This window comes from Acomys minous, assembly GCF_964271855.1.
Source record: "Acomys minous genome assembly, chromosome: 2".
Taxonomy (NCBI): Eukaryota; Metazoa; Chordata; class Mammalia; order Rodentia; family Muridae; genus Acomys; species Acomys minous.
The window spans coordinates 143243103-143260445 of record NC_140484.1 but is presented as its reverse complement, the minus strand read 5'-3'; positions in this window follow the sequence as shown (position 1 = coordinate 143260445).

Genomic DNA, 17343 nt, shown 5'->3' with positions numbered 1-17343 from the left:
CTGGCAGAAAGCAGGTTTTCAATATTGGCAGCACAGTGAAGGTTCTTTCAGCATTGTTGGCAGTGATTTTCATACTCTCTCAGGGCTGTTTCTGGGTTTTCAAAGGCTCTCATGAGCGTCTTTTCTATAGGAACTAGAGTACTTCAGGGCACTGAAGGGTTTTCTATTTGGGGATGGAACTGACTTTTTGAACTGACTCATTACCCAGGATCCATCAGTATCTTGCTGTGTGATTGTACGGCTCTTACATAACAATGTCTTTAGTTCTTCTCACCATTAATCAATGATCCAGTGTCCTGCATCATCAAGCTTACAGCTTCCATGTTAGATTTACATCTTTTCATAATGAGTTACCAAACCCAGTTAGTTTGAAAACGCTATCAGTTTTGTTTGAAAACTAATTTTTTTTTGGATATCATTGCTCATCTTTATTGCTTTTACTTCATATTTTGTTAATTTTATCTTTCAAGCTTATGTTTCATTTTTGTTGATGGGTTTGTGTTTTGTTTTGTTTTATAGGATTTGGTTTTTGGTTTTGTTGTTGTTAGGGTCTCACTATATAGCACAGGCTACCCTTGAATTGGCAATCCTCCTGCCTTGGCCTCCTGAGTGATTTTTGTGTTAATATTCTGTCAGTTCTTTAAGATTAAAATAATTTAAAGGTGAACAGTACTTCTAGAAAACATTTCAGAACAGTGTTCTGTACTTCTTTGCTTGTTTTATTTAAACATTTCTAATTTCCAAAATGGAATTATAATACCATAGTCATTGGTTACCAGGTACTTATTTTAACACACACACACACACACACACACACACACACACACACACACACAAATCCTATTGAGTGATTTTATCTACACCTACCCACCTCATTAAATATATCTCTAAAAGGAGAGTACCACCATTTGACTTGGTCTCCGTGAAAACTGAATCCTTTGCTATGTCTGGTGGTTAAAAAGGTTTCTGTGGCTCTTGCTCTGGAAACGGCTGTTGTTGGTCCTTCCTGTTTCAGCACAGCTGCCAACCTGACCTGGTTAGACCTAGTCCCCCTGCTGGTCCTCTAAGTCCCCACACAACTGGACCAATGACCTCACTTCGTCAGAATGCCATCATTCTCCCCGTTTCTGCTTCAGTTACCATATTCCTTTCTTTCCCGGCCATTGCCCATGTCATTCCTTTTGCTTAAGACGCCGTCCTACGCTAGCCCAAGGGGCAGGTCTCATGAAAGTCTTCACTTACCAGGAAAGTGGGATAGAGGAGAGGACATCCTATTGGGACTCTAGGTGAGAGAAATATAGGAGATAGGGAAATAGAAGGATCCAGAAGGTCCTAGAAACCTACAATAAGAACACTATGGTGGGCGGATCTGGGCCCAGGGGTTCTGCTCGATCTAAGGCACCAACCAAGGACAATACGTGCAGTCATCATCAAACCCCTACCCAGATCTAGCCAAGGGACAGAACATTCTCCACAGTTAAGGGAGACTGGGGACTGACTTTCACACGAACCCTGGTGCCCCCTATTTGGCCATGTCCCCTTGATGGGGAGGCCCGATGACACTCAGAGGAGGAATAGCAGACTACCAAGAAGTGACTTGGTACCCTAGCATCATATTCAGGGGGAGGAGGTCCCCCTCAGTCACAGTCATAGGGAAGGGGAATGGGGTGAAAGTGGGAGGGAGGGAGGAATAGGAGGATGCATGGGATGGGATAGCAAATGAGATGTAATATGAATTATTTTATTTTTCAATTAAAAACGTGTTTAAATAAAAAAAATGCCGTCCTACCTAACAGAACCAGGCTCACTCCCTCACCAGTTTGGGTTCTTTGCTGACGCATCGCCTGTCCATGAGGACCTCCTTGATTGACTCTCTTGAGCACTAGCCTTCCAGCACTGCCTACCCTAGCTCTCTATTTCAGCTGTCTCCGATCACCAAAGCCACTATAACCAGCACTAACTCCCGGGCCCACTTAAACAGTCAGTGAAGTTAACTGAAAGAATGAAAGTCCAAAAGTCAGGCCTTGTGCTTTTTTAACGTAACGTCAGGCAGCTTCCATTGCTCATTTTAGGGAAACATGTACTTGTCAGGTTTTTGCTTACTCTGCACCTCATTCAATAAAGCAACACGTTCTGGCATTTAAACAATGTTCAATACAGTGCTGGGTCCTCTGCACACATTGGGGGAGCAGGGAAACATGGCCCCGGCTCTTCTGAAGCTCATGCTATGAAGAAAGTGGACTAGTGCCAGCATGCTTGGCACACCACTCCCTTGAGCAGGGATTCACATAGCATTGGGCAAGCCCAACTCCTGAAAATTCTCTTCTGGAAAATTCACTGTAGATGAACAGACCCCAAATACATACTTAAAGAAGATAACAACAGCAAGTGTAATACGGTTCAGACAGGTATGGAAGACATGGATTTAGAACCCATACATGTCTCCGTCAGTTTTTGTCTGGTCCCATGTTCCATGTTAACGCCTGTTATTACTGAGCTTTGATGACATCTGTATTCCTAAAGAAAGAAAAGGCCAAATGGGCTGGCATTTGGGACTTTGGAAGAGCTTCCCATCCCTACAATTCCAGTTCTTTATCTAGGTTTAAGAAGCCAGGGAATTCGCGTATAATTCTAGCCTGCCACAGATTTCCAACTGCCTTTCTCACCCTGTTCTCAGATGGCTGTGATATTTTCTTGAGTGCGTGCATCCTGTCTGTTTTAATACATAGTATTTCACAAGTTTTAATCAATCCCACTAGAGCGTGGGCAAAGTGGGGGTGGTGTGAGGGAGGAGAGCCTCACGACGCTGAAGTTGGAGAGCTGTCACTGTTCAAACCCAAATCATCTGTGTTTCCTCTAACTCCACGAAACACAGCTCAGAGGAAAAACACATCCTACTGCCTGGCACATTGTGGGTTCTCAAAAAGTGTATGACTGAGTGTACCAGCTTGTCTTCCACAGCTCATAACACAGTGCCACAGGCTGGGGAAGTTATAAAGAAAAGAAGTCTCATTGGGTACACAGTTCTCTTTCTAATTTAATTTCTGTTGCTATGACAGATACTCTGACTGCAAGCAACTTAGGGGAGGAAAAGGTTTATTCAGCTTACAATTCTGGGTTATCATCTCTCATTCCAGGCAAGTCAGGGCAGGAACTCAAGCAGCTAGTCACATCACATCCCCAGTCAAGTGCAAAGAGAGATTGTTTGCTCTATCTCAGACAGCTTTCTCCTGCCCTATAGAGTTCAGAACCCAGCCTGTGAAATGTGCCAGCCCACATTCAAGGTTGGTCTCCCGACTTCAGTAACAATTAAGACAGCACCCCACCCCCAACACAAACACACCACAGATGTGCCCACAAGCCAACTCCATCCAGACAACTCCCAGGTCTATACTCTCTTTTCAAGTGACAGTTTGTGTCTCATTTACAGCCAAAACCAATCAGCAGAGGCACAGGATACTGAGCCTGGAGATGCCCTTCTTGCAAGCAGCATCAGGTGGTGCAGGTACCACTCTACAAGAAATGGGGGGAGGGGACACATATTACCTCTGGTCTCTCTTCTCTCTGCTTAGGAGATCAACACAATTCATACCTAGGGCTCCACCCCCTTCAAAGGCCAAGGTCTGATTGCTCCCATCCTTTTAACACTTCCCAATTGGATCAATCTTCAGCATGAGTCTCTAAAGGGACAAACAATATTCAAAACACAGAACTAAGAAAATGATCCTATTCAAATTTTATTCAGGAGATAGTGCAGGCAGAGCCATACCCATGCAAGCTACTAACTAGAACTGCAAGCAATATGCTGCTTCGAACTAATTGAATTATGCTTGCTTTGGTTTGGCTCATTTGATTGTAAATAACCCAGATGGCCTTAACTCCACGAAGCTTCTGGAGTCACTCCCTGCTCTCTTCTTCCTTCATATGCATACACAGATAAGAAGTAAATCGCATAGGGAAAAGTCAACAAATCAGAGTGCACCATTCACCCAGTTATCACAAAGTAAGTGCTCTGAGGCCAGCATCCCAGTCGGGATATGGAATCCTGAGGCACCCATAAGCTCTCTCAGGCCCCTCCCCCCACCCCAGCTGCAAGCCCTTCCTTTCTCACAAAGTAATCACTTAACGTATTTTTGTTTGCTTTTGATTCATTTATATGTATAAGAGTTTTTGCCTGCTTGTACGTACACATGACGTGCGTGCCTGGCCCCCACAGAGGTCAGAAGAGGGTGTCAGATCCTGAGAACTGGAGTTATGCATGGTTGTGAGCTGCCATGTGTTTCCTGGAAACTGCGCCCAGGTCCTCAGCAAGAACAAGTACTGTTAACTGCTCAGTTATCTCTCCGGTCCTGAAAGAAATCATTTTATGGCAGACATTTTCTTTAATTTTAGTTTGATCAACAATGCATGTGTCCCTAAACAGTATAGTTAAACCTTTTTTAGATCAGGTCTCTCAATATCTGTGTGTGTGTGTGAGTGTGTGTGTGTGTGTGTGTGTGTGTGTGTGTGTGTGTGTGTGTGTGTTGTGATGGCTAGACTAGTACTTTACCACTGAGCTATACCCCTGGCCTTTCTTTATTTTATCTCAAGTCGCTCAAGCAAGCCTTGCACTCACTTTTAGCCTAGGCTGGACTTGAACTTCAACCTTCCTGCCTCAGACTCAAGTAACTAAGATTATACGCACCCTAGTTTGCTTTCTACTGCTATGATAACAGCGGTTCCCGAAGCTACTTGGGGAAGAAGGAGTTGATTTGGCTTACACATCCTGATCGCAGCCCATCACTAAGGGGAAGTCGGAGAAGGAGCCTGAGCAGAAGCAGAGGCAGGACCCGTGGACAAGTGGAGGAATGCCACTTACTGGCTCATTCCCCATGGCTTGCTCAGCTTGCTCTACTGTACAGCCCAGGACCACCTGCCAGGGGGTAGCACACCCACAGTGGGCTGGGCCCCCCAAATTAATCATTAATAAAGAAAATCCATAATTATAGCATATTTGTCTTAAATACTCTATGTGGGAGTCTTAGATATTTTTAATCACAGATAGTTAATATTGTGATAATATTCTAACTGGTGTCCTTACTTTCACTTTTAGTAGATATATGTTATATGCATGTATATATACAGATATATGAAATGCAATTGGTAGTTTCTATGGAGCTAATGGTACTTTGTTAAACCAAATTAAGACAATGTACTATATGTTACAAAGATAATCAAGAGGTTAGAGAGATGGCCCAGCAATTTAGAGCACTTGCTGCTCTTACAGAGGACCCAGGTTCAGTTCCCAGCAGCCACCTGGCAGTTTCCAGCCATGTGTAATTCCAGTTCAGGAGGGCTGTCTCCCTTTTCTGCTCTCCCTGGGCTCCTGAAGGCATGCGGTGCACACACACTCACTCATTCAGACTCACACACATGCACATAAATGATAAATGCAGAAATAAACCTCTTTAAAATATAATCAAATCGGTTATTGGGATACAATGCCCAGATATTTCTTTTAACATTCTTTTAATTGAGTAGCTATGTACTTACATTACCTGTGGCTGGCAGTTTTATTTCTACCTTTACAATTCCTATACTTTAATGTCTGTCTCACACTAATGCAGACTAGACCTCCAGACTCTTCACCTCAGTGTCAGTGATAGTTGCCTTCCATGTGTTACTCTTGATTTCCATGCACAAAACTTCAATATTTCACATCAAGTACATCTGTTGAAGTTTCTAGGCCCTTGCCATTTGATCAACATCCCCTCAATCTTACTATGCTTAGAGGTTTTGTCGTAAGTAAGAGCTGGCTTTTATAAGTTGGCCCCGCTATATTTACAGAGATGCTTTCATTATTTTTCCCTTTCATTCTGTTAGTGTCGTGTTTCGGTTTTTTCAGGCCCCTGTACCAGAAGACCACAGGCAAGGCTACTTACAAACAACTGGAATTTGTTTCCCATAGTTCTAGGCCCTGGAAAATACAAGGTGCAGGGGAGTAATTGGGGTCTGGCAAGGGCCACCTCCCTCTGTCATCCACAGCCTCGCTGTGACCTTGAATGACAGAAGGGGTGAAGCACTATTGGGTCTTCCTTACAAGGGCTCTGACTTCGTGATCCTATCACCCCCCAAAGCACTCACCTCCAAATACTAGCAGGTCAGAGATTAATTCAACAGAGGCCACAGCATGTGGTGAATTGCATTGTGTGTGTGTGTGTGTGTGTGTGTGTGTGTGTGTGATGTATGTGATGTGTGTGTGAGTGATGTGTGTGTGTGATGTGTGTGGTGTATATATATGTGGGAGTAGGTGTAACTGCGCTTACACACAGAAGACAGACCAGGATGTCAGGAGTCCTGCTCCACTGCTTAGCACATTAGTCCCCTGACAAGCTGTCTCTCACTGGACCTGGAGTGAGGCTAGCAACCAGCAAGCCCCAGCAAGCCTCTGCCTCCACCCACAGCAATGCTGGGGGTTTAGACATGCGTGTTGCTAAGCGAAGCTTTCTACATGGCTCCGGACTCATGTCCTTGTGCGTGCACAGAAAACTCTCTCATGAATCAGCTCTGCAGCCCCCTATTGCATAGACTACACGTTAGGCAGTGGTTCCCAACCTTCTTAAGACCGTGACCTTTGAATGCAGTTCCTCATGTTGTGGTGACTCCCAACCATAAAATTATTTTCCTCCCTACTTCATAACTGTAATCTTGCTACTGTTATAAAGCATACTGTAGAAGCTTTTGGAGGGAGAGGGTTGCCAAAGGGGCCTCAACCCACAGGTTGAGAACCACTGCACTAGGGACGGAGACCAAGAACAACCCTAAATTTGATTTCTCTGCTTCTCCCCTGTATCTTCTGTCTGACTCTAACAAAGGCCTTGCTCTATACTTAGTGAACAACACAGAAAACACGGAGTGGGTAAGCAATGAGAGATTCCTTACAGAGATCCTTAACAGAGTTTTACAAGGGACGCAGTTACGATACTGACACAGAATAGTACTCCAAAGCACACAGAGATGCTGTCAGCCTATGTTCACATGCTCTTCCAACAGTTAGGATGGACACTTCTCCCAAGGTTGCTTTTAACCCATTGTCTGCTTTCACAAAATTATTACCACAACATACGCATATGCACACACCTCATTCTGGGTCAGGGGTATGGAAGAATACATAGTTTAAGAATAAAGCTGTGCACTTAGCTTAAGACGCAAACACTGATTGCATTTGTAAATTCAAGGCATAGGAAGATTGCATGCATAGTTCTCTTAAAGGCAGGCTAGACCTAAGTAAGCTGAGTAAAAAACCAGGCGCACAGGATACATATGGAGTTCTAGATGATCTCAAAGGCACTATCAACTTTAATAATAAATAATAATAATAATAATAATAATAATAATAATAATAATAATAATAATAATAATTGCCACAGAGGTTTTGACTCACAGGTTGAGAACCACTGCACTAAGAAATGAGATTAAGGAAGTGTCAACCTATTATCTACTCATTATTATATATAATATATTTTTAATATATAATATAGATATTTATTTGTATATTATTGTTGTTGTTGTTAACTGAGGTCCAGCAAAAGTTCAGGTCAGGGATATTTTCAGAAAAATAGATATCCATGTCTTGCTACTTTTCTACTGATGTGATTAAACACCATGACCAAAAGCAAGTTGGGAAGGACAGGGTTAATTTGGCTCACACTTCTACATTGTACTTCATCACTGAAGGAAGTCAGGACAGGAACTCAAGCAGGGCAGGAACCTGCAGGCAGGAGCTGATGCAGAGGCCATGGAGGAGGGTGCTTACTGGCTTGCTCAGCCTGCTTTCTCACAGAACCCAGGACCACTAGGCCAGGAGTGAACCAACCACAGTGGAGTGGGCCCTTCCACAACGATCACTAATATAGAAAAAGCCCTGCAGCTGTACCTGAAGCCTGATCTTGTGGGGATATTTTTCCCAATTGAGGTTCTCTCCTCTCAGATTACTATAGCTTGCATCAAGTTGACACAATTTGACCCCTTGCCAACCTGACACACAAATACATCCCCACTAAGCCACAACCTGTCTTTTCTCTTTTGTCCCCCAAGACAACATATTAATATTTATACTGCCATATAAAATATAGATTACTTTAAACTTCAACTTTTTTAATTCAACACTTTAAAAGTCCAGTCTCTTTTTAAAAATACAGTCTTTTTCTTTTAAATCAAGGTCTCTGTAAAACTACAAAATCTTTTTTAAAAGTTTAAAGTCTCTCAACTGTGGACCCCTGAAAAATACAAAATAAGTTAAATGCTTTTTTATCGCAAGAGAGAAGAACCAGGGAATAGTCTCAATCAACTGAAGCAAAACCGAATTTCAACAGTCTAAATAGCTCAGTATCCAATGTCTGGGACTCATTTATGATCTTCTGGGATCTGCCTGGATCACTTCTCTGCCTCTACCCACTACCGTCCACACCCACTGTCTCCTCAGCTCGGGCCAGCCCCACCCATGACTGCTGCTGTTCCTTGTGGTTGTTTCACGGTACTGGTATTGCCAAGATGCTAGGGGCCCTTGGCACAGCTGGGCTGCACTTTTACTAACAGCCTCTCCTCAGCTCACTTCAGGGCCTCCAGCCACACAGTGCCAAGGTGTCAGCTGTTCTCAATGACCCCGTGATGCCTTCAAGATCAGTACCACCCGGGTGACTCTTACACGATACCAATTTTGGCCACTTCTGGAACACAGCTGTGTGCCAACTGTGAGAAAACACTTTGTAGCTCTCACCCCCATGACGCTGGCCTCTTCTTAATCACTGCTAATTTCTAAGCTCTGGATAACCAGCGTTGATTATCTCAGCAAAGCGATGGTTATCCTTTAGTGCTTCTGGCAGCTTTTCAACCACAGCTGACTCTTCAGCCTCAGCCAGCCAGATCCACAAATTCTCTACTCAAAATATGCAGCAGCCTTAACAGGGTGGCTCTCACGCTTCCCTTCGGAACGTCACAGGCCAAGCCGCCATCGTCTGCGGTTCACTCAACACTCATATTGTCCAAATTCCCACAGCTCACCCAGCTTTGAACGTTCAACGACTTTTCTAGCACTAAGTTCCAAGTCCTTCTACGATCCTCCTAAAAAACAGCATGGTCAGGTCTGTCACAGCGATGCCCTCTAACCTAGTACCAATTTCTGTCCGACTTTCAGCTGATGATATAACACCATGGCCACAAGCAAGCTGGAGGCGGGGTTATTTGGCTTACTTTTCCACATCATTGTCGGTCACTGAAGAAGGTCAGAACAGGATTCAAACAGGGCGGGAACCTGGAGGCAGGAGCTGATGAGGAGGCCTCGAAGGGATGCTGTTTACTAACTTACTGCCAAAGCCTTGCTCAGCCTGCTTTTTTATAGAACCCAGCACCACCAGCCCAGGGACAGCACCACCCACAAAGGCTGGGTTCTCCTCTGTTTATCATTAATTATGAAAATGCCCTACACATTTGCCTGTAGCCCAGTCCTTTTTGTTTGTTTGGTTGGTTGGTTGATTTTTTAATTCATTTATTTATTCACTTTACATCCCGGCCGTAAACCCTTCCTTCCTCTCCTCCCAGCCCCACCCTTCCCCACTCCCCACTCCTTGAAAAAGGGGCACCCCCATCCACCCCAGCTCATCAAGTCATATCATGACTGAGGACATCTTCTTCCTGTGTGGCTTGGCAAGGCAGTCCTGTCAGGGGGGAGTGACTGAAAAGCAGACAACAGAGTCCATGTCAGAGACAGCCTCCGCTCCCCTTACTAGTACACCCACATGAAGCCTATTGAGTCCCCCTTCGTTCAAATGACTCTTGTGTCAAGTTGACATGAAACTAGCCAGCACACACCAAACACCTAGTGAATAGATTTTTAGGGTAAGCCAGCACCTCATTACTAGTTAAACCCTCTTTGGCATAATGTTTTATCATCTTTTTACCTATGCTTTTGAAATATTGGCCAACATTTTCTTTAGGACTTTTGCGTGTATTTTCATAATGAAAGTGACTTTTAATTTTCTTTTTCCTGCCATGTTTTTTCAAGATTCAGATTCAAAATCATGATTGTTTCATTAAAAAAAAAAAAAACGACAAAAAACCTTAGATGGGGGGAGATTTTCTCTTTTTATACCTTCTAGAAAAGTTTAAGTTTTGTGCCATCATTTTTGTAGTGTTTAGTAGAATTTGCAATAAAACCATCTGCAAACCATCCTCTATATTAGTCTGGAAATGTCTGCCCTGCATTATTCTTAAAGGGTAACTTTAATTTTTTAGTTTTGCATTTATTTCATGCACTGGGCTGGAGGGGGCAGATGTTGAGCTGCTGTAGGACTCGGTTCTCTCCCTCCGCCGTGGGTGTCCCAGAGAGTCCACTCAGATCATCAGGGTTGGTGGCTAGCGCCCCAGCTGGGGAGCCATCTCACCAGCTCTTGAAGGGAGTGCTTTAAGGATAAAATTCTAACTTATAGCCATATTGTTTTAGACATTCATCTCCCTCTGTCTTCCGCTCCCATTCCTTCTGTTGATGTGTCAGTTGCTTGTCTTATACTTGTGACTTCTCCCTGGGGCTGTTTTGAAAACTGATCCATTGCCCTTTGTCCTCTAAAGCTTAGTATGATGTATTCATGTAGAGACTGATTTATCTTCCAGGGCCTTTGTTAGGAATGTCAAAACACTTTGAAAATCCTCAGCCATTGTCTCTTTAAGATCTCTCTCTCTCTCTCTCTCTCTCTCTCTCTCTCTCTCTCTCTCTCTCTCTCTCTCTCTCTCTGTGTGTGTGTGTGTGTGTGTGTGTGTGTGTGTGTGTGTGTATCTCATGTTGGGGTTGGGCCTCTGAGAACTGCGCATCTGCATATCTGAAAACATGTATATCAAACAACACTATCACTCTGAGTTTCTGACCTTCTCACATATATAACAAGGTACATACTCTAAATCTGCTGATATAATCATGTTAACAAATAGCCATTGTGTTTATAATATCCTTACTTGAAATAAAGTTGGAGAAACATTCTGTTTGTCCCTGTTTAAATTGTTTCTATTGGGCTATGAAACACAAAGTCTTTGCTCAACATGTAATAGACATTGTAAACCTGGTTGCCTGTTGGGTGCTTGGCAGCTTCTTTATGATGTATCCATGGCCAAAGTGAAGAAAGCATCGACTGCAGAGCTTGTGGCAGAAACAAGGTGTCCTGGTGGCAGGGCTTTGTAACAAGCAGACCTAACAATGGAGCCATATCATGGGTCCCTCCTTGTGTGGCTCCCATCTCTCCTTCCGACCTGATTTGCTATCCTCCTTCTGCTCCTCGACTTCATGTCCTAATCACAGTCCCGTCTCTGTTCTTCTCCTGGTGATTGGATTTGAAAATGTGAACACAGTGGAGCTGGAGAGGTGGTTAAGAGCACCTACTGCTCTTTCAAAGGACCAGCTTTCCAGTCCCAGCACCCACACTGGACAGCTCACAACAGATAGGGTCCAATACCCTCTTCCAGCCTCCATGGGAACCCAAACAAATGTCCTACATTCACACACACACACACACACACACGCATGCACGCACGCACGCACGCACACACGCACACACACATATGCATGTGCCATGCACGCATACACACACACACACAGATCTTTTTAATTAAAAAAATAGAAAACTTGAACACAAGTGAACTAAGCACTCAATTTAAGAAATCAGCACCAATATAAACTAAAGATGAAGATAAAAGTTTCAAAATAATAAAACACAAAGAGAAATTACAGGTGAATCCATTACTTTAGCAAGTCTCAGATTAAAAAAAAAAAAGTCAGCACAAAATACACATCAGAAAAGAGGAAGGTACAATTATAGTGATGGAAGTAGTGAAAACAATTCTGTCGTGTAAAGCATTATCAAGAAAATTTCAGATTTGGATGAAACTGGTAACACTTCACGAACAATAAAAATTTCCCAAGTTGGCTCAAAATTTGTACACTACTCCCTTAGATCTTTAACTATTGCTGTGATGACACACTGTGACCAGGGCAACTTACAAAAGGAACAGCTTAAGGTTCCAGAGAGTGTGTGATGACAGAACCAGGGCACAGAGGTAGGCAGCTGGAGCAGCAGCTGAGGCAGCCACTAGAGCAGCCGCTGGAGCAGCAGCAGGAGCAGCCGCTGGAGCAGCAGCAGGAGCAGCAGCAGGAGCAGCAGCTGGAGCAGCAGCTGGGGCAGCAACTGGGGCAGCAGCTGGGGCAGCAGCTGAGAGCTCACGTCTACATCCACAGTCAGGAGGCAGAGAGGCATACTGAGAATGGCTTGTGAATATTTCTGAAACATCAAAGCCCATGCCCTATGACACACCTCCTCCAACAAGGCCACGCCTTCTAATCCTTCCCAAGCAGGTCCACCAACTGGGGACCACATCTTCACATACGAGCCTATGGGAGCTATTCTCACCCAACCCACTACAACTACCTAGACACATCGATGAACACAAAAGGAACTGGGAAACTTGTTCATGGACACGTCACTTTAAAATCAGAAATATAAAGAACAGTTCACAGCCATTGTCCTACAGCCACACCTGACTAACTTCACCATCAAGGAATATATCTTCCTTAAATGTGTCATTGCAGAACCGCTGACAGTCTATGAACTGTCTGCCCTCCATGGATTGAAATGTCTGTGGAGTCAAAGATGTGATCATCTGATATCTCCCTCAACGCCCCCACCCCTCCACTACCACCCCAATCTACAGTCTGCATGATGTTCACCTAGGATGCTGTATTCCTTGCTCAAATGTTCTTGGTACTCCCTACTTGGCCCATATAGGCCCCACTCATTAACCCCCATTCTCCCAAGAGAGGACTGTGTTGTTAGAATGCTTAAACCTTGGTCCAAAGTATAGCCAAAGGCATCTCTTTGCAGGACACTTAAATGGAGCTTGAACACACAAGCTAACATTAATGCCAGTCAGTGTTGATGTCTTCTTCATCAGAGCAGGCTCCTATGACAAAGGACTATACACTATGTGTTTTATAGACAACAGAAATCCACACCTCACCGCCCCAAAGCTGGGAAATCTAACACAAACACACAGGCAGGTTTGACGGCCAGTGTATGCCCACTTCCTGATTCGCAGACAGTGCTTCCTGCATTGTCCTTCAGTGATGGGAGGGACCAGGCAGCTCTCTGGGTCTCATTTAAGACACTTATCCCCTTCCTGGCCCTACCCTAGTGACCTATTCATTTTTCAAAGGCCCAGCTCCAACTATGGGGTCTGGAGCAAGCATAAGGATGAAGGTTTATAGTGACCCCAACAGCATGGTACTGACAGACACACAGACCATTGGGACAGGATGGAGATCTCAGAAACTCTCATTTTTATATACAGCATAAATACTAAAAACATACGCTGCCCAGTCTTGAAGAAATGGCAGCCTTGTCAGTAAATGGTGCCGGGGAGACTGGACAGTCACACACAGAAGATTTAAACTTGACTCCCACTTCTCCCACTTCTCATCCTCTACAAAAAAATCAATTCAAAATGAGCCAGAGACTTAAATGTAATACACCAACTCTGAAGAAACAAAAAGAAATCTATTTAGCACAAGCAATAGCGTCTGGACAGGATTTGAGTAACTTAGGTGGGAAGCAAAATTAGACAGATGGGATCAAATCAAACTAAAGAGCTTCTTTGCAGTAATGGAAACGAGAGAAAGAAAAGACTGCTTACATAGTGGAAAGAAATATTTGCCAGCTACTCACGTGACAAAGGCTTAATACCCAGACTATACCATGAATTCAAAACCCACTAATAGCAACAATCAAATAGGAGTTATCTGATTTTAAAGTGGTTAAATCTGCTATATAGATGTGTGTTAGGGTTTCTGTTGCTGTGATAAACACCATGACCACAAGCAAGTTGGGGAGAAAAGGGTCTATTTGGCTTACATTTCTACATCATAGTCTGTAATTGAAGGAAGTCAGGGCAGGAACCCAAACAGGGCAGGGACCTGAAGGCAGAGGCTTATGCAGAGACCATGGAGGGGTGCTGCTCACTGACATGTTACCAAATGCGTGCTCAGCCTGCTTTCTTGTAGAATGCAGAACCACCAGCCCAGGGGCAGCACCACCCACAACAGACTGGGTCTTTCCCCCACAATCACTAATTCAGAAAATGCTCTACAGCCAGATCTTATGGAGGCATTTTCTCAACTGAGGTTCTCTTGTAGACCGCTCTAGCTCGTATCAAGTTGACGTAAAATTAGCCAGCACAACGTGTCTGAGAGAAGAGTCAGGTTTGGTGTCACGTGTCTGTAATCCTAACATTCAGATGTCTGAGTCAAAAGGGTAGTAGGATTGGAGCCATCCTCAAGCACACAGTGGATTCAACGCTAGCCTTGAGTACATAGTTAGAAAAAGGAAACGGAGAAAGAGAAAGAGAAGGGAGGGAGGGAGGGAGAGAAGGGAGAAGGGGAAAGAAAATTATAGGGAAATAAAATAGCATAGCCACCATAGACATCAATATGAAACTAAAAACTAAAAACAGGTCTTTCATGTGCTCTGTTTGTCCCACCGTGGGGTACATAAGAGTACAGAGTGATACCACCGTGACACTGAAATGCTTCCCCATGCCGGGCCTTATCCTGCACTGTCCACAATGCCTGCAATGGAATTGGCATATACACCTGTGGTTTGCTCTAACCAAAAACTACTTGAGAAAGAAGCAGTTTATTTAGACTTTCAAATCTGAGTCCATCACTGAGCGACATCAAGACAGAAACTCAAACAGGAACCTGGAGGCAGGAATCCAAGCAGAGGCTTACTAGCTTGCTCTTCACAGCTAAAAAAAAAAAAAAAAAAGTAAAGAAAAAAAAAGCCATGTCATTCTCAGCAAAATTGTTTGAAATGGCAGGACGTAATGTTAGGTCAAATTAGCCAGACATGAACACTGTATGTTGACTGGATGCTCTCTCTTATATGTGGAAGCTAAGCAAAGCTGATCTAGAAGTGCTTGCCAGAGCTTGTAAAGGAAAGGGGGAGCTATATCTCATCAGTGCTCACTGCTTCTAGGGCACCCCGTTAACACACTCAATTAACGTACCTTAATAATTTACAAAAACATGGATGCTCACTGACCATATGACTGACTACTGTAGGTCAACTCCATGAACATCCCCACCAAACTGACACACTAATTACTCTAAGCTGTCAATGTTCCAAAAAAAAAAAAACAAAACAAAATGATAATACTAAGCAACAGCTGGAGGGGAGAGGCCTGCTGCCTAAAGGGGCAGAGAAGCCACTAGAATGGGTGCAGCCCTGCTAACCAGGCTCTGGTACCCAGGCAATCCCTTGTGGAAGGGAAAGGCTGTGTGAGCTAACTGTTGCATAACAAACCACCCCCAGATGTCAGTCTGCTAAAGCGATTCTGTATCTCTGACCATGGATATTACCTCCCATCTCTTATGGTTTTTTTTTTCCCACAGAGATGGCAAAACCCCCTGAAACTAGTATGAAGAAGAAGCGGCCATCACTCAGTAGCCACAGGGACCCTCCGTGGATGCCAGAATTCACAGCTGCATAAGTCACTGCTGGAAATAGCATGCTATCCCCACAGAGTTCACACACACCCTCTAGTGTGCTTTAGAGATACCTTAAATCTCCTTGAGATTACTTGCGACACCCAAGACAACGTGGTGCTATGTAACAGTAATTATCCTGCATTGTTTAGGGCGCCATGACAAGGAAACCAGTTGTGCATATGTAGCAGGTTGCCTTTGCCAAACATTCTTCCTCTGAAGAGGGTTGACTCCAAGGGTATGGGCCCCCAAAATCCAGAAGGCTGAATGTGTGGGGGCCTGCTGTTGCCTAGGCTTCTGGAAACATCATGTCTTGCCCTAGTGGTCAGGATGGAAGTAACCCAAAGATCCACACAGCAAATGTGTGAGAAAACGATTGTGGCGTGTTCCTGGTCAATGACTAGGCCCTGTTTGTTCCTACCAGCAAGGCTCAGCTGCCCACCCCCAGTGCACCAGTTAGAGAGACAAGCAGTGAAGGGAAATGCAGCCACGTGGCCACATCGAGGGGACCAGTGGCCCGTGTCTGTATTTGGCAGGCTTCCAGGAAATAGATACATGGGTTTAACTAGCTGGGGAAAGGACATAGTACAGAGTCCTGACGCACGTGTGCACTCACTGCCTCCTCCTGCCCAGACTCCTTACATCTGAGGAGACGGTGGTTCTCAGGTGAAGGTTCACATCGCTCCAGGGTGCAGCCTCACCCTCATGGGCCATTGCTTTCATTTAGGGGTGCCCTAACTGTGAGGTTGCATGTCTTCTGAAATCCAAGGGCATTGTATGTGTGGGACAGAAACTTGCCATGAAGGAGACCCACAAAATCAAGGCAGAGACCCCAGGCTTCCATCCTGAGCCCGAGGAATGACTCAATAGTCTTAAGTAAAAGCAGCTTTCTTAAGATTTACTTTTTAATTTTTAATTGGGGGGGGGATTTATGTGCATGTGTGTGTAGGTGCCTATGCAGACAAAAGGAGGACATCAAATCCCCTGGAGCTAGAATTAAAACGGTCGTGAGCCACCAGGCTGGGTGCTGGGAACTGAGCTCAGGTCCTTGGCAGGAGCGGCCTGAGTTCCTAAACCACCGAGCCATCTCTCCAGCCCCCAAGCATCTTTTAAGAGCCCGTTTCACAAGGGCATGCTGCTGCTCTTCAACAGAAATGAGCAAATTCAGGGCTGAGGAGATGGCTGAGTGATTAAGAGCACCGGCTGCTTTTCCAGAGCACCCACGAGGCAGCTCACACCTGTGGGTAACTCCAGTTCCAGGGGATCCAACGCCCTCACACACGGAGGCTAAAACACCAATGAACATAAAAGAAAAATGAATAAATCATTTTTAATGACCAAATTTTTGACACGTATGCATAATACCTGAAGGTACAGGGGGGAAAAAAAGTCCCAGCACATACTTAATGGTCTCACACACTGAACAACAATCCATCACTCACTGTCTAGGGTTGTGCCCACACCCCCTCTACCATGAAGCAAGCTGCAAAACAGAGACCGTTTTTTCAAACACCTCCATCACCAATTAACTTTGTTTCCTTCCTGGGTGGCTTCTTCAACCATCAGTGCAGAGAGTTTTTAGCTTGCCTGGGTGGGGACATGAGTTACTTTGCAAGTATTTTTACAGAACTATTGTCAAAGCCTGGACTTGGCTTCAAAGTCCCAACAAGCCTCCACAGTGACTTATTGTGATTTTCTTTGCATTGCTGCTGTAACAACCTCGAAGTGAGCACTGAGAATGCGCTGCCGAGGTCAGCGCAAGGCAAGCCACAGGAAGGAAAGGC